General features: G+C 42.1%; 1 long non-coding RNA gene across 4 annotated transcripts; it reads right to left on the minus strand.

Moving 5' to 3' along the window:
* Nucleotides 1–225: 225 nt before the first annotated feature.
* Nucleotides 226–13,616, minus strand: LOC128076517 (uncharacterized). Of its 4 annotated transcripts, none has more exons than XR_008204414.1 (5): nt 13,080–13,616; nt 11,006–11,097; nt 9,130–10,224; nt 8,172–8,301; nt 226–1,124 (listed from the first exon to the last, which is right to left on the minus strand). It is a non-coding gene; the product is annotated as an uncharacterized LOC128076517 (long non-coding RNA). The 4 variants fall into 4 exon arrangements; XR_008204412.1 differs by having other exon boundaries at nt 8,172–8,338; XR_008204413.1 differs by lacking the exon at nt 13,080–13,616 and adding an exon at nt 11,994–12,049 and having other exon boundaries at nt 8,172–8,338.
* Between the last annotated feature and the right edge of the window lie 446 nt (nt 13,617–14,062).

The following is a 14,062-nucleotide window of genomic DNA, read 5'->3' on the forward strand; positions in this document are numbered from 1 at the left end:
ACCCTTCCCCACCATGCCCACTGCCCACGACCCTCACTGCCAAATCCACACTGTTCTTGAACACCTCCAGGGATGGCCATTCCACCACCTCCCTGGACAGCCTGTGCCACTGCATCACCACTCCTTCTGAGAAGAAATGGTTCCTTTCATATAGATTCAGTTCAGAATTTGATTGCTTTTAAATACAATTTACAAAACACTAGCATAAGCCTGCTGGAGCTCACAGAAAGCCATCAATGGGATGTTTATTTTTGTTTGATACTGTAATGCCAAATACGATTTTTGGACACTCTAAGCCGTAGTTCTTAACAATATGCTAATTTTCCATCTGTTTCCGAAGTTTACAAACATCTTTTGCTTTCTTCAGAAATGTTGAACCTCTGTTGTCAACACAAGCCAAAAAACAATGAAAAGGCTGAACTGAGCAGCATGACAAAAGTGAACTCTGAGCTCAGCTACTCATGACAGATGACAGATACCCAACTCCAGCAAAGTAAAGGGGAAGATCTAAGATAGGAGCAGAAAAGCAGTGCTTGGGGTTTTCCAACACACCTTGCAAGAAAAAAAATGTCCCGAAAGACTTAGAAGAAAGCGTCCTGGTTTCCAGATAAGCTTCATGGATTCCACAGGTTTACACATTCGTGAAAATTTTGGCTGTAGACACATGTGCTGGGGATTTTCAAATTAATCTTCATAAATCCAGAGGTTCCTTGATTATTTCAATTCCTTGGGTAGAACAGAGCTACTTATGTTCCAAATATGAAATACTTCAAAGCAAATCCTTCTTCTGGCTTCTAAGATGTACACAGTGATCCATGCACTTACGAGTAGACAGTGCGTTTAACAGTATGTCCAAATGTATGCAGAGGACATTGAGTGTCATGCATTTAAAGATGTCTCAAAGCATGGAAACAGTGACGAGGGCTTTGCTTTTGACACAGGTATGCTCTCGAGGCCAGGACCGACTTTCAGGGCTGTTTCACCGACATGTGGAGGAGGAGGAGGAAGCACGCAGCCTTCCAAACCGCAGCCGGGTGCTCAGGCTTTGTTTCCCACACCTCAAGGTCTGCATGGCTCCTATGGGAAACTGCAACTTCCCAGGTCGAATTACTGACTGAGGACACCTAGTGGGATTTTGGTAGACATCAACGCCACAAACTTCTCGAAGCGACTGATTTATTAATAACCATTACTACCATTAAGCCTTTTAAAAACAAACAGTCAACAATAACAAAAAATCCTATACACATTAAAAAAATAATCAGTTACTGTTGCTATAGAAATATCCCAGAGTATTTTCCCAAATGTTTGCTAATCTTGGTCACTCCATCACACGCTCTTTCTGTTTCCTTTCCACGTTCTTTGCTCAGACTGCTATTTCTCAAAGTTTTAGGCCAATGGGCCGCTGTTACATTTTGATAGTGTTTCATGGACCTAAGCCCATCAGTAGAGTGGATAAGGACTAGCAAGCTCATCAGCACTACTGGTTAGAAGGGCACTGTGGCCTCAAACTAGCAGTGGAGCTCCAAACCACACGATGGGAACCAGTAATTAAAATTGTGGATGGGCAATACTTTCAATTTTTATCCATTTGTAATGAGTGGAATATTATTCTGTCAACAGTAAAACAGGACAAAACGAAACCTGGAAAAAGTCTTTTATTGTTGAATCACGGGAATAGTGAGTTCAGGTAGGTTACTGATGCAGGTGCAGTTGGGTGGGATTTTGCAGATGACACCATAAAAATCTGTTCACAGTTTCTATTGAGACAGGAATAACAAGCTAAGGACATTTTAGGATGTAATCTGATCCCTGACAGATTATTTTTTTTTTGTGGGCTGAAGCACTGTGGACTTCTTTGTGGTGAGCATTTTTGTTTGGGATTACAGCAGCGAGGACTTTGTTTTTAAAGCCAAAGTTAAATGCTGTGTTTCAGTGTGATTCTCAGCCTTCTTCCTGCTTCAGTCCTGAAACTGAACTTTCATTAGATCAGTGTTCTGGAAAAGTGATTTGGCTCTGTCAGAATATTGATTTAAAGTATTATCTGAAGCCATCAGACATGAGCAGCTAAACTAACAAACTTTATCTATTTCATTGCAGGTTTAATTAAAAAAATAATAATCCCAGACACCCCCTCTTCAATACCTGGTGGCTGTGCTCTGAGTACCCACACTGTTCTTTCACCTCACCAGATAGATCGTGCAATGATTGATAACCCAGCCTGTGCTCCAGCCTGCCCCTTAATTGCCTTAAATACCTGTTTCATCATATTCTCCCTGCTGGTTCCCATGTCTGAGAGGCAGGAAAAGCCAGGCAGCAAAGATGTGGCTTCAAAGTAAAATAGAAGCAAATAGAGACGGTAGAACTTCTTCCCACCCCTCCCAATCAAACCTAAGCATATTTCTGAAACACACTTCAATATAAGAGTGGACTGAATGGGGGAGGTGATTTCTCCTCCCTTATCTCCAGCGGCAATACAAAGCCAGCACCCCTCTGCCCCCCCAAAGTAGTATGCATCAGTCTGAAATACATCAGGGATAGAAAAGGGAAGAAGAAGCTGCCCTCTATTCTATATACTCTAATATATACTAATAGACTCTAATATACTGATACACTCTAATATACTCCATATACTCTAATAGAGAATTCACACTGGAAAACCTGGGATAATTTAGGATTTTCTTGTATAAAAACCAAGGAAAGCCAGTAGCTGAACCATGATTTAATTTCTGTCTTCATGAATTCACTCCAGTGTGCAGGAGAATTCACTTTTTGCATGAAGTCAAATTGCCTTTACTTTGAGGTAAGTGCTGAGTACAATGAGAGTCCAGGAGCCATCATGAACCCAGAAGCATGAGGAAGAGAGTAAGAATAGATGAGGCACCATCATGGCTTGCACACTGAAGCTCTATGTCTAGAAAGTGGGTTCATGTCCCTGAATATAAAGCAAGCACTAGATAAGGACACTGCTTCTTCAGGGAGTTGAAGGATGACGTATTTTCCATTCACTTGGGTGCTGGGTCAGCCTTTCTGAACCAGGAGATTTCCTATCTGCCCACGCTGTATTTGGCACTGTCTTACTGAAAGAATTTCCATTATCAGGCACTGATAAGAGGAATACAGGCTGTGCTGTTACCCCAAATTTTAATCCCTATTGAGAGATTCATATCATGTTATTAAGTGTGCAGTCTGTGCTAGGAAAATCACACACTCTGGTTGTCCATTTAGAAAAACAAACTGTGAAATTCACAGCTTTGGTAGAAAAAGCAGAGGTGAAATAATCTCATGAGTGCACAAATTAAAACTTCTAAGCACTGCTGAGCACTGTGAACACCAACACAATGCTGTTTCTCTGCAAGACATGCCTGTTCATGAGATGTGTGCTTTTGTGCTGAAACAGGCACAGCAGCAACATACCACTGCTGTTCTTCCCAGAACAGTCAGCTGATTCCCAATGACTTTAAAGCTCACCTGTAATTACACCACAATGCAAACCCAGACATCTGCTGGGTTATCTCCTTTTCAAACGCACTGTAGGCAATAACTCTCTAAAGCTTTGTTCTGGGTTATGTTAACAATCTCTGATAGAGGAACTTTTACTGTCCCTCTCCCTCTGAAGATTAGGACTTTTCTACCACTCTTGGTGTTAGGTAATAGGGTTGTCGGGGAAAGGGATTAAGCCTTGATCTGTCCCTTGTTCTGAGCAAGACAAGAATTACTGTATAAACAGTACAGCCCAATAAACAGTCAGCCCCCAGCCTCTTGTATCTACTTGGCACTGGGCAGGGTCCCAGCCAGCACGACCCTTGCCCCAAAATGTGCATGCACTTTAGATGTGGACTGCGATATGGCAAGATTATCAGCAGATAAGGAGCTGCTAGGAGGAGAGGTTTATCATAGTAAAGAACATAATACAAAGTAGTTTTCACAGCTGAAGATACCACTTTCCTGCACTTGCTCTGTAACCATCCCTCTATGTCTTACAAGTACCGTAGCTGGCCATAGCCCTGCATCATCAAGAAAGTCTCCTTACAGTCGGGCAGTTTTCTTCTCCTTCACAACGCTTCCCTACCTGGTGTAGAGATTTAAATACATTGCCAATTCTTACGATTTTATCACAACTGCCCCACTTCTTTTTTTTTTTTTCTTTTTTTCTTTTTTTTTTTTCTTTTTTAATTAAAATCCCAGCTCCCAAAGGCAAGTAATTATTCAAGAATCTCAGGTTTCATTAAAATATATATATATATATGTGTGTGTGTTTCCAGACCTCAGAAATGCTCAGGGAAAAAAAAAAAAAATTGAAAAGGAAAATATATTATAAAGGCTAAAAAACAGAAACAGAAAAAAAGGATCTTGTCATTCAGAAATAAGAAATGAAACTTCATTCCAAGGTTATTATTATTTTTAAAACTAATTATTACCTTCTTTTTCCCACAAAGAGGGAATAGGAGGTGATGAAGCTTGAGTCATTGTCTGGGACTACTAATATTGAATTTCACAGTTAATTTGACAAATAAAATCAGATTAGTATAAAGAGGTCAAAATCTCATATGAAGGAGGAAGGTTAATAATAAAACATGTTTATTGTTCTATTGCCTGTTATGAATGTCTCAGATTAATTGAAATTTAATTCTGTTTTGGTTTTGCTATTGTTTGCACAGCAAGAAGAGAACATCAGACACTTTACAAACACTGAAGGCTGACTTAACTGGAATACAAATACACGACCTTTATATAAGGGATGGAAGCTGAGCATTCTTTAATTACATTCTCCTATTGGTCCCAGGCTGTACCTTTTGCAAAGCTGAATAGCATTACAGTCACAAAATGCAGGCTTTGTGGAGCACTGGCACCAGAGGAAGACAGGCAGATTCAGTCCAACAATAGCTTTCCTGTTCCTACAGGACAGCTCGTGTCTTTACTGGCAAAGTGCTGAAGTGTCATCAATTCTTTGCATATGTCTTTACTCCCATGACCTCCTCTGACGGCGTCTTTCAAAGAATTTATTTATTACTACACCATGAACCTTTAGGAAAGGACACCACTACAGAGGACACCATATAAATAACCACTGCAGAGACATGCTGTCCAGAGAGGACCTGCAGATCACAGCTGAGAATTCAGGAAGCAATATCCCAGATGAGAAAGTGGACGAACAGGACTAGGTGGAGAGAATAAGGCCACAGACTGGTCTAGACATAGCTGAGTGGCCATTAATGAGTTTGGAATTTTATTTAAGTATTTATTTAACACGATCCACTGAAATGCCGCATTTAGATTAGATGTTGGTGGAAAATTTTTGCTGAGAGGGTGGTGATGCGCTGGCACAGCTGCCCAGAGAAGCTGTGGTGCCCCATACCTGGAGGCGCTCAAGGCCAGGTTGGATGGGGCCCTGGGCAGCCTGAGCTGGGAGGAGGCAGCCCTGCCCCATAGCAGGGGTTGGGGTGGGTGGGCTTTGAAGTCCCTTCCAACCCAAACCATTCTGTGATGCTGTGATTTAAAAACTACCTTAAAATCTGAACTATTTCAGTCCCATAGCAATGCAGTGTATGACTCCAATACTACAGTATGAGAGCAAATAAACACAAAGCTGGATAGATCAGAATTAAGCTCTCAAAGTGAGACTTGACTGAGGTGAACTTCCATCCAGGAACTTCCTAACTGAGGAGAAATTAATATTGCAGTCGCGAAAGAGAGCCACGACCTCCCTCCCCCTGCCCAGAGCGCTGGCGGAGCGCTGGGCTACACGCCACGTTCTGCGCCCGTTCTACAGGCGGGACGGTGGCGCCCCCTACCGGCCGTACTGCGCCAGACCCGGATGAGCGCGGGTGGCCCTTCGGGAAAGGCCCGTAGCGGAAGGAGGGGCTGCGGCTGCCCGGCCCAGGTGTCGGGTGTGGCCGAGAGAGCTCACAGGGGCGGGTTACCTGCACGTCCACCAAAAGAGGGGTGGCCAGCGGGATGAGAGGAGCGAAAGTCCCTCTTTGCCCTCGTGAGGCTCCACCAGGAGTACGGCGTCCGTGCCTGGGGACGGAGGAGGAGGGATGTGGAGATGTTGGAGTGAGTCCATAGGACAGCGCGAAGATGCTCAGAGAGCTGGAGCAGCTCTCCTGTGGAGACAGGCTGAGGAAGCTGGGCTTGAGCAGCCTGGAGAAGGGAAGTCTCCAGGGAGACCAGTGGCTTTGCTGCGTTTAGAAGTTTATAAGCATGGTCTTATAGTGATAGGACAAGCAGGAATGGCTTTAAACTGAAAGAGGGGAGATTTAGGTGGGATATTAGGGGGTAACTTTTTACTCAGAGGGCGGTGAGGTGCTGCCCAGAGAAGCTGTGGTGCCCCATCCCTGGAGGCTCAAGGCCAGGTTGGATGGGGCCCTGGGCAGCCTGAGCTGCCGGGTTGGAACCAGATGACCTTTCTCTTCTGTCTCTTCTGATGCAAGCCATTCTATGTTTCTATGATTCTATGAAAAGTTTATTGTTTGAAGAGATTTTCTGTCTTTTGTGGAACCATGTGTGTGTGATCTGAAACAACAGCTTATGCTGGTTCAGCAAGTGTTGGAAAGGACATGTGAAGCAATAGGGAAGCCTGTAAAAGTCGCAGCTGTGAGGAACTTTCCCATGTGATGGAGATTTAGGGGTTGGGCTCTGCACAAGAGAATGCTTTCAGCTGCATTTCAGATGAGCCACAGGCTTGAGTGGGGGGCTTTTACTGCATGGCAATTTTTTGTTCTATTATAGTGACCAGTATGAGCCTTTTGCTGGCAGGTGAACAAGTCCTGAGAACTTTCATTAGCATGGGGAGATACAGCCAGCTCCACTGCTGCTGTGCAAAATTTCTCCTGGTGCAACAATAAGTGTGACAGCTTGTGCAGATACAGAAGACAGCAGTTAGGAGGTTTCTGTGGCAAGTGACTACTGTGATGTGGCACTGCCAGCTGCCTCCCTGTTTCCAAGAAAACCTTGTGAAGTTGAAAAGCTATGAATTCTTCCAGCTGTGCTGAAACACTGTCCAAAATGAGAGACAATGAGAACTGACATCCCAAAGTAACAGACTGCAAGTAACTACACTGGTCAATAAAACCATATTGACTTTCGTTGATTTTTTGTCTAGAAAAAGTATGGGATTACTTTTGCTTAAGATCTGTAATCTTTCAGTACTGATAGGCCAAATAGCCCTCTTGTTTGAGAAGCCTTACTATGGGTAATGACTTAATTCCTCTGTTCTAGACTTGTTCAACATGAAGTCATTAAGGTTTCTTGTCGTAGCCTTCCTTTTTCTCTACACTGCTTCACAGTCATCCTTTTAGGTGTTTCTATCCCCTTAAACATGTCTCCCTTTTAATTCACCTCATCCTTCTCCACACAGCCACCTTACACATAACTTTATTCCCCTTGAACATTCTCCTCACCTTCAGAAAAAAAAAGTATTACTAATCCCTCTACCTAACTCTACCATCTCTGATGTTTCACGATTCTTAATGTCCAATTCCTCATCTTCTCCTACTCACTTTGCAATACCTGTGGAATAGAAACACATGGGACATAGGTCATTTAATTCTGAGGTAAAGAGTACTCCGCAGTTTAAGCAGATTTTAGTCAGATGAGGGCAGTGTTAGGAAACATGTTGGCTCCCAGTGCCACATTCACCACTTGTCCTCCCAGTGCTTACCTATCATGTTTGCATTATAAAATGATCCAAACTGAAAAAAAAAAAAAAAGAAAAAACTGATAAAGAAAAAGAAAAAAATTGAGGGATTTATGCCAAATCATTTCAGAGGTCTGGCTTATAGCAGGGCCATGCCTACAGAGGAAGCAGTAAGCTCTGTGGCCAGGAAGAGGGCAACCAAGGACAAGAAAATATTTTCTGAAGCAAAACTTCTCTACCAAAGGCAACATGATGCTGTAGCCCAAGAATCTCATGCTTCCTTTTAATCCTGAACTTTCAAATGTGATTGATCTGGTATTTAGAGTCACTTGCGCGTGTACATCACTTTTTTATCTGAGTCTCTAGCTCCTTTCCCTTCTCCCAGATCAGTGGCCACAAATCCTTAGGCCTACTGTAAAATGGTAATTTCTTTATCTGTGACAAAGGTAAAAATTACAAAGACAACAATTCTTGCCTCAGGATAGAGGTTGATGCCAGTCTGTAGCATATGATAAATATGTTGTGAACTTACTTGGAGAAGACGGACAGTGGGTCAACGGAAAGTCTCCTAGTCAAATCAGACTGAAAGCAGCGTTTGTCCAGGTAGAAGTTACATGTTGCCATCTACTTCCAGATGTGTGTAAAGAACAATTCACAATCCCCTACAACATATTTAAGTGTTGGGCAGGAAAGACTTCACTGTACAAAATGGTAAAGAAACTCACTTAGGTTCACAGCATCATGGAATTATAGAAGCATAGAATATCCCAAGCTGGAAGAGACCCACAAGGATCAAGTCCAACTCCATGCTCCACACTGCACCACCCAAAAATCAGACCTTACATCTGAGAACATGTGTCCAAACTGAACTTAGTTCAGTTAGCTAACTGAACTCCTGCACTGGGGGCCCACAGCCCTGGGCAACCCATTCCATGCCACCACTCTCTGGTGCAGACCCTTTCCCTAACCCCCAGCTGCCCTCCCCTGACACAGTGAGTAACAGAGCAGCAGAGAGCGCAGTGCTATAGAAGCTGGAGTGACTTGCTCTCTGTCATGATCAGACACATGGGAAGGGCAGACCACAGCTTTCCATCATCTGTTTGGAGCACTTCTTATCGCTGTAGGCTAATCTGTCACATTCCTTGCACCAGTAATTATTAATTAGTCTGGTAATGTATGATTAACTGATTTAAGAAATAGCAACGTCTCTTCAATAAAGCCATTCCTTTCATTTTTCCCTTTTACCTTGTACCTATCTGTGTGTTTCAAAACAGTCCTAAATCAAGGAAGCAATTGGTGCTTAAGCTTTTAGCAGCTATTAGATCAGTTTAGCTTAAGGTCAACCTTCAGCACAGTGTGCTTTTCTTACAGCATAGCAGCTACCTAGTGCTATTTCCTTGGAACTCAAAGAACTTTAAACGTACATCATTAATACTAACACAAACATAAAATTAAATAACAGTGAAATTATTAGCCAGAGGAATTCTTACCTAATAGTTTACCCAAAGGGAGAAAGTGGTATCTGTGAATTACAAGCAGGCAATTGATTAATGGTATCTCCTCAATGAAATACGGCACTAAGATCATTTCTCAGTCATTTCTCAGATAACGGCCTGCTGGCACTCACAGTACCTCTGCAGGCTGCACAGCTCCTATGTAGTTGCTAGGGAACTTGGCTGCAGCCTGAAGAGTGCAGCGATGCCCATTGTTCTGCTGCCATTCATCTGCTGCCGTGACACCATTTGGGGTTATAAACATTTATTCAGTTTGTGTGCTTTCTGAAGAACAATTGTGGATTGAATCCTCTTCAGCCTCCAGGCTGCTGGCTGGAAATGTGCATCAGACACAAATAAAAATGAACCCGTTTCAGATGTAAAATCTTGAAGTGATACTGAAAATAGGCATATATAAATATAACTCAGAAGTGGTTGATAGAACTGCTGGGGAAGTTACCTCGAACATGTTCAGTGACAGTCTGTGAAATTGCTTTTGCGTTTGAGAAACTAAAGTCTTGTCCCAAATCAGCATCAGCTGTACTTAGATCATTTCATTTAGACGTGGGTCTGGTGAGATGGATTACTACCAATAATTGGTGTGTGTAAAACCAGACTAGGCTCTTCCTGTTCTACTCTGACATCATTTCCTTAAGTCTCTGTCCTACAACTTCTGTGTTCTGTCAATTGACTGGTGTGGAAGGCATGCCTTCCAGCTTCTGTGCACCTGTGGCTTTTACATTCCACATCAACTTCATCAGCTTTAGGCTAAACAATGCTAAACTGTGTGCTATTTACCTGAAAGTCATAGGAGGGAGGTTACACTGGTGATTCTTCTCACTGTACTCCTTTGGCCTTTCTTTAAATGAGCCATATCAGTTCCTGATGCGGTGAGGATACCCCAGCTTTGCCAACACAAGAGCAGGGAGGAGGGATTCCTTCCTCTAATTGAAGATAATCTTCTTTATACTTCTAGACTGTGTTTATCTTTTTCATGAAGTTGTGTCATGGATGTCTGCTGCTCAGCTTTTGGCCTCCTGTAGCCCAAGAAGTCTTTTGTACAAAATTTGCCACCGTTTTGACAGTGAATCACTAAAAAAATGAAATTAGATTGTCACAAATAACAATGGTCTGTCTCTGTAACCCTAAATCAAGATATTACCCTTAGAAAAATAAAAGGAAAATTTAAAAAGCAATAGCATTCAATACTGATTTCAAAACCCTTTCTTATTAAACAACAAGCAGCAGCTGGAAGGCAGTTGACCTCATGCTAACATAGAAACTTAGCTCATGTGAAGTCATCTCCACTATAGGAACCTAAATTTAGGCACCTGTATCTGGAACCACATCCTACCCCTGTCTGCCTGTCCATCTATCTATGTCTAGCTGCTTTCCAAAAAGCCCGTTCCCCAGTCAAGGAAGGAAATCAGACTGATTTGCTGTGTAGAAGGCTCTCTGAGATTTGCTGATTTCAAAGGTGGGATTCTCTTTCCTTAAACCCAATCCTATTCACTCGGTGTGCCAACAGACTAAGCCGACAGCTAGGAAAAGCACAAAACCGGCAACAGAAACACCAGAAGGCTATGTGCTGTTATTTATACACACAGCAGCCCCATTGTTCTCACTGAAGACCCTGCCTTTTGTTCGAATCTGTTGAAATCTCAAATGCAGGTGCAAGGCGATGTGTGTGAAGGGCGGGGAAGTGGAGAAATGTAAATCCCCGATTAACCCTCTCCTCTGTCCCTACCCGGAATGGTAAGAGGGTTGAGGAATGAGGCTGCATATGTTGAAAGAGGAAGCAGAATTTATCACCTCAGCTAAGATTTAGTTCAATCAACCATTAAATAGGAGAAAATTCAGGTGCTACTCTTACCTGTAGAAGCTCTTCAGAATCACAGAAGGGGGAAAACATAGGTCTCAACGTGGTTACGTCTCCAAAATGCATGGGTATGGCTCCACACGTATCTGGGCAGTACCAAGGAAAAGAATCATATGATGAATTTCTATAGCTATTTTTTTTCATAATTTTTTGTTTACTGTTATATTTTTGTATATAATATTTACAGTTATTTTCTATAGCGAACTTGCAGTTTAAGACAGAGGGTTTTACTCATTCTTCTACTTCAAAGGTTATTAACCATGCTACTTGTTCTGGCAGTTGTGAGCAGAAAATTGAACAGTGCACAAGGAAAAGGAGAAAAATAGAGCAGAGCAGAGCCAGAAAGTCTAGTGCCAACAGTACAAACACACATGATAAATTATAATAAGATGTCACTAAGCTTTTTTACTCATTCTCCCGCACAGTGATTTAGATTGGAATTGAGGGAAAAACAATGGTTAGATGGATATCATATTCTCTTGATATAGAGCATTGTCTGCACAGTATTTCTGGATGAGAGGCACCAATATATACATCCTCTTGATCAGTAACTTCTTGTTGGCAGATTGGCCCCATTAAAGCCATGTAAACAGTACCACACAGGATTGTCTAACATGTACATAGTGCTGGCTGTGTACATTGTCAAGCCAAGTGAAGTCAAATTTCCTCACTCCCTATATTTCTTCTTTTGCTACAAGATCTAGCTATTTCACATGTATTCTCATATTAGAGACCTTTGTTATGGATATCTTTACTCTTACACCCATGTTTCTTCCCCTTGCTTTCTTCAGAGTCCATTTGAGTTCTAACTACAACCTCTTCCTTGTTTTCCACTGAAGTGGTAAGGAAAAAAGAAAGCTCAAGTCTTACCCTACTCCATTATAAAAGAAAACCTTTGCGTGCGCGCACACACACACACACACACACACACACACAAGCCTAGAGACTTGTCCAAATATACAGCCTTGTGTTTTCCAGTTACAGTTGTGTAGTCCACCTGAATACTATTCTTCCTCCTGGTGACTATTTCCATGAGCCCTTTGTTTAAAATATGTATTGTAAGCAAAATTTGTTCTGAGTAACTTGAGCTTTATGAGTCCCACAGCCCAGCATGTGATAGGCATAGTCTACTGGCTACATGCCAGAGAGGAACAGACTTGTGCAACTACTAATTATAAGATTATAAAATAACAGCAATCTGGTAGCTGAACAGCTTAAAGGAAATGCTACTATGCAAAGTTTGGGCTTATTCATATTATGAGGTATCAAAGGGCACCTTCAGCTCAGACTCTCTATTTTTAACTAAAAATATCCTTTATCACATTATGGTAATTTGCAAGAAAACCAGGCAGATGGGAGGAAGAAATTCTCTTCTTTATGACTAATTTTGAAATGATGTTCTCTAACATCAAACTTCAGACCAAATGTCAGTGTTGCAGGTGTCATATAATCTAATAATCTAATAATAATTGCAATGTACTTAGATTTTGATTTAGCCTTGTGCCAAAAGTAAGCTACTAGGTGCATTACATGCCTCTCATCCAGGCTGAACAGTTCCAGTTCCTTCTGTACCTCCTTGTGTCTGTCTCTGTGCTTCAGTACCTAGTCATCTCAATGGCCTATACTAGCTTTGTCCTTAGTTCTAAGTTCATGTCTTTCTTGTGCTGAGGAATCCCAAACTGGACACAGCACTCATGATGTAGTCTTACAGGAAGGAGTACCTCTCTGTGCTGGCTAGCTACACCTCTGTCAAAGTCTTTCTGAGCAGGGACAGCCCTGCCATTCAGCATATCAACCGCTCCTTTGGTGGAATGTTGCGGTGCCCTCTAATCCCATTGTAGAAGTCATAAACAAAGGCATAAAACAGTATTGATCCCAACAGTGATCCCTGAGGAACACTGCTAGTAACTGGTCACCGGTTGGACTTTGTACCACTGGCTAATTATGAACAACTCTTTGAGCCCAGCAATCCACATAATTTTCTACTTGCCTATCATCCACTTGTCCAATCCATATCTCACAAGCATGGCAATAATGCTATTGAAGAAAACAATTTAAAAGACCTTACTTAAGTTAGGAACATGATGTCCACTTCTCACTCTTCATCGACAGAGACAGTCACAACGTCACAGGATGCATTCAAGGTGGAAGGGTAGACTTTGTCCTCAGTAAATTCATGTTGCCAATCAACTTCTTGTCCTTCATGCGCTTGGATATGGCTCGTAAGAGGATTTGTTCTATCACCTTTCCATGGACCAATGTGGTGTTGATCAGTCTCTAGCCTTCCAGTCCTTGTTCTCACCCTTCCTGAGGATGGCTGTGACATTTGCCTTTTTTTTTTTTTTTTTTTTCTGTCATTTGGAACTTCCACTGTGATCAGTGACATCGGCCAGGTCCTCTGGCATCCTTGGATTCCTCCCATCTGGTCACAGGGACTCATGTATAGCTAATCAGCTGAAGCTCCCACTAATTCCATCAGCTTATGCTGTACAGTTTCACTCCCTCAGACTGCCAGGAAGTTCAAAAACCTCAGAGGTGGTTGCCAGAGGACAAAGCTTATCAGTGAGTGATAAACAAGGTGAAAAGAACACTGAATACCTCAGCCTTTTTTATCCTTAGTCGTCATGTTCCCATTGAATAGCTGGTCCACTTCTTAGTCTTTAATTTTCATTGAGTGCCCTTACTGAAACCTCTTTTGTCTGTCACTAGGTTCACCTCCAACTGATCTTTGGTTTTCCTAACCCTACCACTATATGCTCAGAAAATGCCTCTGCACTCCTCCTAGGTAGACTCTCCATACTTCCTCCTTCTGTGTACTACCTTTTTGTTTCTGCTATCTCCTTGAATTGGGAGCACTATACTAACATTTAGAGCATTCAACTATTTAACACTGGTATCCTACTGCAAGTTCATATGGCCAAGAGTCTCTTTGCATCCTAAATTCCTTTTGAAGTGAAATTTTCTGATTTTTCCTTTCCATTTTTGATTACCTTCCACATTAATTTCATTCTCTTATTTGTTGCTTGTGTCTTCGTTATAAGAGTCTTAATA

This window comes from Tympanuchus pallidicinctus, unplaced genomic scaffold (assembly GCF_026119805.1).
Source record: "Tympanuchus pallidicinctus isolate F22 unplaced genomic scaffold, pur_lepc_1.0 scaffold14, whole genome shotgun sequence".
In the NCBI taxonomy this organism is placed as follows: domain Eukaryota; kingdom Metazoa; phylum Chordata; class Aves; order Galliformes; family Phasianidae; genus Tympanuchus; species Tympanuchus pallidicinctus.